Source organism: Jaculus jaculus, chromosome 16 (genome assembly GCF_020740685.1).
Source record: "Jaculus jaculus isolate mJacJac1 chromosome 16, mJacJac1.mat.Y.cur, whole genome shotgun sequence".
NCBI lineage: Eukaryota > Metazoa > Chordata > Mammalia > Rodentia > Dipodidae > Jaculus > Jaculus jaculus.
Genome location: NC_059117.1, coordinates 63,911,316 through 63,918,614, shown reverse-complemented (window position 1 = coordinate 63,918,614; position 7,299 = coordinate 63,911,316). Strand labels below are relative to the sequence as shown.

The 7,299-nt window shown below is 45.5% G+C and overlaps 1 non-coding gene across 1 annotated transcript; it reads left to right on the top strand.

The window, feature by feature from the left end:
• The first annotated feature begins 6,409 nt into the window (after nucleotides 1–6,409).
• LOC123455426 lies at nucleotides 6,410–6,511 on the top strand. Its single transcript, XR_006633903.1, has one exon. It is a non-coding gene; the product is annotated as a U6 spliceosomal RNA (small nuclear RNA).
• Nucleotides 6,512–7,299: the final 788 nt, after the last annotated feature.

Here is a 7,299-nt window from a genome sequence, read left to right as displayed (position 1 = left end):
ATCCCTTCAATAACTTCCTGTGTGACCTTGCCTTACAGATTTTTTTTGCAAATCTTCTGCAGGTTTGAGTTGTTCCTATATCTGTGCGTGTGCTCACATGCACATGCATGCGTGCGCACGTGTGTGTGTGTGTAGCTTGTTTTGAAGTAACTCAGATACTGTCAATTCAGTTTTGTGGACCATGTGCAATCCAACAAGTGTTTCCTGGATGTATTGTAAGTGTCATGCTCTGTGGCACATAAAGATGAGAGCACGGACTGCCCACACTCACGCACTGCATTTCAACCCGGGGGAAGCAGTGCACATATCGGGATGTAATAACTAGTGTGCCAATAGTTATGTATGCATCGATTCTAGTGAGACCAGCAAAGGGATCCCAGCTAATTCCCTGGAAGTGGGGTGACAGGAAACATGTTGGAACTGAGACCAAGAGATGTGCAGCATGACTTGGGGACAAGGCATCCCATGTGAGGGTCATCAGGGCTACAGTTTGAATGTCCTGGGATCAGCAGTGACCTACACACCAGAGTGGCTGAAGCACAAGGTCCAAGGGAAGAAAAGAGAGAATAAGGAATAGGACTTGTTTTTTTTTTTTAATATTTTAATACTTATGAGGAGAATTACATGGAGAAGACAGTGCATTTTGCTCTCTCCAAATAGCTGCACCAAAATGACCCTGGAACACCAAGACTGACCTTGTGGGCTATGTCCTCACTCTAGGATGATGTGTCCAGTGGGGACTGGCCAGAAGTTGGCCCTGTGGCTGTGTCCCTATGCTCATGAATGTGCTCGGTCCTGCAGAGTAGCCCTGAGCCAGCAGAAAAGCCACCTGCATCTTGCTTCCATGTGTTTTGTACTAACTAAGAGTAACTCAACTTGGATTGACTTGATCCTACTGGAAATTTCAACCCCAAGTTTCCTTCTGAGGTTCAGAGGGACTCAATTCTATCTTATAAATTCAGAGACTTTTACATTTCCCAGCTCTAGCTGCTCAGATCTCTTTGAAACCCTTTGTACTGTGTGTGTGTATGTATATAGATAGATAGATAGATAGATAGATAGATAGATAGATAGATAGATAGATAGATAGATATCTACAGATAGAGATAGAAAGGGGAGTAGAGATAGAGAGAGAGAGAGGGAGAGAGAGATTTACTGTGTAATGTGTGACCTGAGAGCTCACATTACTAATCAGAACAAAAGAACCTGTATTTGCCTTGGCCAGGGCTGGTAAGGAAAGAAGTATCTGGCAAGTTGTTGCTATTGAAAACACCCTACCTTGTGAGTTAGATGTTATTCAGTTAATTCTTACATTGTGGAATGCCACAAGCTTGTTTATGTCTGTTTCTGCCCTAGCGTACTCACGACACTTGGTGATGAATTTTATTAGCAGAGCACAAAAACACAAGGAAGAATAAACAAGTATAGTAAAGGAAGTACTAAGACCAAAAGGCAGACTTAGAACATGAAAAAATATATTTGCAGTCCATAGATATGATGAGAACTCACATCAAAGTGATATAAGAATAAGGTGAATGGGCTAAAGACATGGGTAGATATTCTTCCTCAAGAAAGACAAACACACACACACACACACACACACACGCACACACCAGTGTCCAGCAGATGCAGAGAAAGGTGTTTAACAGTACAAATCATCATCAGGAAAATGCAACGCAGAGCCCAACTTCTCCATGACTTCACATCGGTGAGGACGGCCGCTGTAAAAAGGGGACAAATAGCAAGGACAGAAAGGATGGGAGGACAGCAGGCCATCACACATTATTGGAAAGCCTATCCATTGGTGCAGCCACTGTGGCAAGCAGTTTGGATGTTTCCAGAAAACTAAAAATAGAATCCTGTGTGATCCAACAATCCCTATGGTGGACAAACTCCCAAAGCAGAGGAGATCGGTATGTCTAAGAAACACCCCCGCCTCCCATGTTCCCTCACTGTCTGCAAAACCACAGCACAGGAATGACCACCATGTTTGTCAGCCCTGCACCCCACACACCCTTCCCACCTCAACACACACACACACACACACACACACACACACACACACACACACACACAACTATTACTCAGTTCCTTGAAAAGGGTATATTCTTCCATTCACAAGTGGATGTACCTAGACGACATTATACCACGTGAAATGAGCCAGGTGTAGGAAGACAGCTATTGCATAATGTCCCTCATGTGATGAATCGAAGAAAGCTGAACCACAGAGTAGAGGAGCCAAAGGGTGGGAGACAGACACTGTGCATTGAAGGGCGCACACCTTCGGCTGTGAGTTAAATGAGTTCTGGAGCTCTATGCACAGCATATTAATAACAGTGAACCTTCTATTTCACATTTATCCAGGGAGTAGGTCTGAGGTGTTCTCACCATAAAAGGCAGTGACAGGAGGTGATGGCAAAGCTAGTTAACTTGGCTGGGGGAAATCATGTCACAATGCATTCACAGAACAGAACATCATTATAAACACATACCATGTTTGTCAATCATACCTAAATGGAGCTGGGAGAAAGGCTTGACGAGGTTAGAGAGAAGACATTAAGGAAATACGATCTGCTGTGAGGAGCACGACCCTGCCCCTGTTCCCTCCTGGACTTGGTAGCTGTGGCACTATGGAACCAGCACAGTATGCCCCAGCCCAGCAAAGAGAACACTGATTTTAGTTGGCCTGTTTCTGTGGTTCTGTGCCTGCCGCTACAAACGGGTTGTGATTTAACAAATTCCCCTCGGTAGAGCCCTGGTTTGAGAAAGCTGGGAGAGTAGCCCAAAACGTTTGCATGAACTTGGCAGTTTGAAACAATCCTCTGCAAAGCCAACAGCCGTTGCTGAGCCTTTAGTTAAGACTAGGGCTGTAATCACAAGGAAATCTTCATTCACACGGAGCTGGCAGGGTGTCCCTGGTGCTCAAGGGACAGGGAAGTTTTGCTTTGCAGTGGGCAACTTCTTACCATGTGAAAGTCAGCAAGGGCCCCTGTGCTTTAAAGCCAAGAACAGCTAAGCAGCATCTTCAGCACCACGGGGACAGGGGGCCAGCTGCATCCTGGCACCTGAACCAGCTGCATCCAAGCACCTGAGCCAGCAGCATCTGGGCACCTGAGCCACCTGCATCCGGGCACCTGAGCCAGCTGCATCTGGGCACCTGAGCCAGCTGCATCTGGGCACCTGAGCCAGCAGCATCCCAGCACCTGAGCCAGCTGCATCCGGGCACCTGAGCCACCTGCATCTCGGCACCTGAGCCAGCTGCATCCGGGCACCTGAGCCAACTGCATCTGGGCACCTGAGCCAGCTACATCCGGGCACCTGAGCCAGCTACATCTGGGCACCTGAGCCAGCTGCATCCCCACCAGCACAGAAGCACCAGGAACTCAGCAGTGCCCTGTGACGGAATTGCCCTCCTGCTGACTGTGAGCTCACCTGCACCACTTGAGTAACTAGATGTACAGCGTTTGACTCTGCTCGATTGCATTCCAGATGCAGAGCTGCCGGACCCGACTAGAAAGCAGAGTTCTCAGGCACTAGAGGTGTAAGGTAGACATCACTGTGCTCAGCTGCAGAGTCACTCTCCTTCCAGCAAAGCAAGCTTGGGAGACTGAGTACATCTTAGGCTGCCTGCGCTGCATTCTTGCAGCTTTGAGGTGAGGTGAAGGACTCAGAGCAGAGCTCTAATTCCATGAACATCTACCAGGGGCCTCCGGCATAAGACACTTCTCTGCATCCTAATGCGTCTAGCCTAATGATAGAAAACTATGTCTTTGGGATTGTCCTGAAGATAAACCATGTTTAAAGGAGAAAAGAAGATGTCACTGAAGTTTCTGCAAGCAAGCTAGCTCACCGGGGGGTAAGGCCACCATGCAAATAACTTCCAAGTTCTGCTGGCGAGGTACAAATCTGTGTGGGGGCATTTCCACAAATATATAAATGAGTCAGACTTGAGGATCCCTTCTTGATCACCAACAGCCAAAGGTTTTTCCTATGTTGACTCAAAAGACACAGCTTTCACCTTAGAGGATAAGAGATAGTTTATTCTGGATCCAAATATGAGTGCCCATGGTCCAGTAACACAGACTTGGGTGACCCCCAACTCCATGTTCTAACATGTTAACAATTTCATGAAGGTTTTATAGTCACAGAACAGAAGAAAGTCATAAATCAAGGCACCTTATCAAATCCATTGGCTGACCATCAGGTAGGCGAGTTATAGCAAGATATGTGGGTGGCATTCTCCATTATAGGATTCAGATGCTATCTGGAGACATTCTTCGCCCTGGGGTTGGTGGAATTTGGGTGTCTGTTCTTTCATCCCAAAAATGGTTTTATCTGATCAACTGACATTCACCAGGATGTTAAGTCAGACACAAAAGTGGGCAATACATGGCTATAATGGGGCTAAAGGTAGCCCACGGCAATTTGGTTCTGACTTACAACATTCCACCATGGATCACAGGAGTTCTATCAGTCCATTCAAAATCTTGTTGAAAGTAGGTGCAGCAGAGGCAACACTTTTAGGATTACTTCAGTTCACACGACTTCCTGCTACCTCACCTGTGTTGCTCATGTTTTACTTTTTTTTTTTTTTTATTTTATCTGAAGCACAAAAACATGAACATTCTACAAGTTACTGGGGTATCACCTAATGTTTGATACCTGTACAGATGGCATAATATTTAAGTGAAATTAAGCATGATTATCTGTTCACTTATTTCCTTGAGGTGAAAACTTCAGAAATCCTTTCTTCTAATTTTTGAAATGGCACAATTGTTATCCACAGTCACCTTCCCATGGGACAACCCCCAGAACTTCTCCCTTGTAACTAATTCAATACACATAGATTAACCAGATTAACCTCTTCCATCACCTCCACATTCTCCCCTGCCTCTAGTAACCAACGTTTTCTTTAACTTTTAGAGAGACAGAGAGAGAATTGGCAAGGGCTTCAGCCACTGTAATCAAACTCCAGGCACTTGTGCCACCCAGTGGGAACATGCAACATTGGCTTGCCTCACCACTGTATGTGTAGTTAATGTGGGATCTGGAGAGTCAAACATGGGTCCTTGGGCTTTGCAGGCAAGTGCCTCAACCACAAAGGCATCTCTCTAGCCTGTGACTGACTTATGAGAGCAAACGTTGTGTATTGCCCATATGAGTGAGACCATATTGCATTTGTCATCCTGTGCCTGCTTTCTTTCCTGATGAGCTTCCATTCCAGCCATGTCACATATTGAAATGGGAAGTTAGGGGCTCCAGAAAGTCCTCATTGCAGTCAGGTTCGCCTTGCTGGTAGAAATCACATAGCCAAGAACAGCTTGTTAGGAAAAAAAGAGGTTTGTTTTGGCTTGAAGGGGAAGCTCCATGATGGCAGGGAAAGATGATGACATCACCCCCTGGCCAACATCAGATGGACAATAGCAACAGTAGTATGTGCCAAACACTGACATAGGGACAGTGGCTATAACACCTATGAGCCCATCCCCAATACACTGCCTCCAGGAAGCATTAATTCCCAAATCTCTATGAGCTGGGAATGTAGCATTCAGAACACCTAAGTTTATGGGGGACACCTGAGTCAAACCACCATAGCCCTTGAATCCCAAACCCTGGGTTCATATTTGTCTTTAACCAAATAATGGGGCAAATCATACTGAGAAGGATAATTATTAAAGTATTGTATGTATTGAGGGGAGTACAGACCCAAGGGAAGGAAAATGAACACACCCATGTGGTCTGAGAGCCCATGTGGTAGGTCTGGAAGAAATATGAAAAGGGAGTTAGAGAGGGAAAGTACAAAGAACTCTTCCATGCAGAGGGCAGGACAGGGGAGAGAGCCCATGTAGGAAGTAGGGGCCAAGGGGTTCTCTGAGTCGAGAGGAGACTCACCAGAACTTGGAGGTTCACAAGTGGTCGGGCAGCCCAGAGAGGCTTGTCCCCGCCCCACCCCATACACATAACCTTATGTGGGTTTCACTTTCTGGCACAAGTAAACCAGAGAGACAGTGGATTGGTCTGGGCTAGGGGCTGGTTCAGGAAGAAGCCACCCATGAGACCAGGTTCTGGAGTGTAAGCTTGGCCAACCACAATGTCAGGATTAGCTTTGAACTCTAGAAAAAGAGTCCCCTTTCCTAGGGAGGGGGTCAGTTTTAAAAGAACAGGTTTAGGGAAGTGGGCATGAGAAAAGAAGCCAGATAAACCCTTGATCTCTTGCAAGTGCAGGTTGTGGGGACAGACCTTCTTCATTTTTACTTTCAGGGTCCACTCTACATGCCTATCAAAGCTACCTGACTCCCTCTCAAAATGGCAAGATGTCATTCTTTTTCTTTTTGCTGGTTGAATTGTATTTCTGCACGTGTATGTAGCACATTTCTTTATCCACCTGTTGATGGAAAGTTAGGTTCTTTCTTGTTTGTCTAGACAGTGCATAAACTAAAATTGGCAGAGAAGATCAGGGTGGCCCCAGGGCAAGGATGGCAAGCAAAATTTTGAAGCATTCCGTAGTTTTTCAGAGGCCTGGTGGTAGAGGAAAGGGATCAGAAGAGCATATCCAGATGGGAATATGACCCATATGCAGTGTCTTTAAACACTAAACTTCTCAATTAATAAAAACAGAAAGTTGTTCTGTTTCCTTTCTTTGATGATTGTGAATAGTTCTGCAGTAAGCAGGAGGGTGTAGAAATCTCTTCAACATGCTGATTTCATTTCCTTTGAATATATACCCAGCAGTGAGGCTTCATATGGCAATTCTATTTTTAACTTTTGGAGAAGCCTCCATTTAGTTTCCCATAGTGTTTGCATTGCATTTTGCTCAATGGATTCTTCCCATAAATATTTTTTATCTAGTGCTTTCATTAAAAGCATCTGCACACTAAGTGCAGAAAAAAACGGGTGGGTTAATATTTAGAATTAATTTGGCCATTTTCATAAGTTGATTTGGAGTTAATGAACACTGAAGTATATGGCAACCCAGGGTTTAATGTGTTTCCATAGGACCCCCCCCCCCATTTAACCGTACCTCTGTGTGATGGGCACCATGAGATGAAGTGTGGTGTTTTTAGGGAAACTTGGGACTTGAGGAGGTAAGGGGCATCCTGAGATCATGGCTGAAGTAGAAATGTCAGTCCCGCTCTGTTCACTTTCACCTCCTGCGCTGACCACCAAGCAGTGTTAGTTAACTATTGTTGCAGAACAAGTTAGGCTAAGCTTAGCAGCTTGAAATAACGAACGAACCATCTCACTCAGCTCTTGAGGCTCAGGAGACCCAGAGCATCTTGTGAGAACTGTTCTCGTGGA